At 48.5% G+C, this 1,306-nt stretch overlaps 1 protein-coding gene across 4 annotated transcripts in view; it reads right to left on the reverse strand.

Moving 5' to 3' along the window:
* Positions 1–1,306, reverse strand: part of Tgm6 (transglutaminase 6) — a 42,063-nt gene that overhangs the window by 27,357 nt on the left and 13,400 nt on the right. The window lies entirely within an intron of this gene.

The raw sequence follows: 1,306 nt of genomic DNA on the forward strand, positions 1-1,306 counted from the left end.
TCTCTCTCTCTCTCTCTCTCTCTCTCTCTCTCTCTCTCTCTCTCTCTGTGTGTGTGTGGTGTGGTGTGTGATGTGTATATGGGCATGCATGTGCATGCATAGTGCGTCTGAGGGCATGGGTGCATAGTATACATGTGGAGGTCAGAGGACTACTTTATGGGATTGGTTTTCTCCTTGCACCCTTACATGGGTTCTGGGAATTGAACTTTGGTTTCTAGGCTTGCACACTAAGCACCTTTACTGCCTATACCCACCGACCCACCTCACTGATCAGCCACTGAATTCTTGTAGCCCTTGAAGAAGTAGCTTACCCACCCCCTGTTAGTAAGCTCTTCATCTTGCTGATAATTTCTGCATTCCATCAGCTTCTCTCCCCTTCTCCTCCAATTCTGCTCTTCCTTTTATGCCTTGGTGGTTCTGAAACCTAGAAATTGTAAGCTGCCTGCCGTCTCATGGCAGCTGTAAACCTCTCTACAGTCCAGGAGGTCACTATTTCTGTATCTGTATGATCTGGCCCTGGAGATGCTCCTGAGCTGACCCAAGTCATTCAGATACATCACCATCATACCCTCCTGACTTGTCCTATCACAGTGAGATGATAGTCTGGACTTGGTGAGCAGGAAGACAGGGAAAAAAGCTACCATTCTGGTGATTATAATCCTTTCCTAACTGGGGTCCTCCCATAGCCAGGGGAGCAGGGAGACACAAATCATGGAGGAAAACATCGACGAGCAGTGTAGAGGAGGAACAGATACATATGCAGGGGACAGTTTGTCAAAATCACTCAGTGTCAATTGCTGTTCATCTCACCCCCGATACTGCTATCTGAAACCAAAGCTTCTGTCTGTAACCCATGTTCAATGATGCTTTAGGCTTGTTTGCCTGTTTCTTCTTCTCTTCTGTACTAAGAGTTCCATGAAGCTCATCCCTGGCTCCCAGCCTTCATGGGCCTTAGGAGCCTAGGTTAGGGCTTAGGAATTAACAGATGCTCCATGAATATTAGATAAATGGATGGAAGTGGATGAATCTCTCTCTCTCCTTCCCTCTCTCTCTCCCCCTCTCTCTTCCTCTCTCTCCCCCTCTCTTTTCCCCCCTCTCTCTTCCTCTCTCTCTTCCTCTCTCTCTCCCTCTCTCTCCCTCTCCCTCCCTCTCTTCCTCTCTCTCTCCCTCCCTCTCTCTCCCTCTCTCCCTTTCTCTCTTCTTCTCTCTCTCTTTTCCTCTCTCTCTCTCCCTCCCTCTCTCTCCCTTTCTCTTTTCTCCTCTCTCTCTCTCTCTCTCTCTCTCTCTCTCTCTCTCTCTCTCTCTC

Source organism: Grammomys surdaster, unplaced genomic scaffold, assembly GCF_004785775.1.
Source record: "Grammomys surdaster isolate TR1022 unplaced genomic scaffold, NIH_TR_1.0 129, whole genome shotgun sequence".
Lineage (NCBI taxonomy): Eukaryota > Metazoa > Chordata > Mammalia > Rodentia > Muridae > Grammomys > Grammomys surdaster.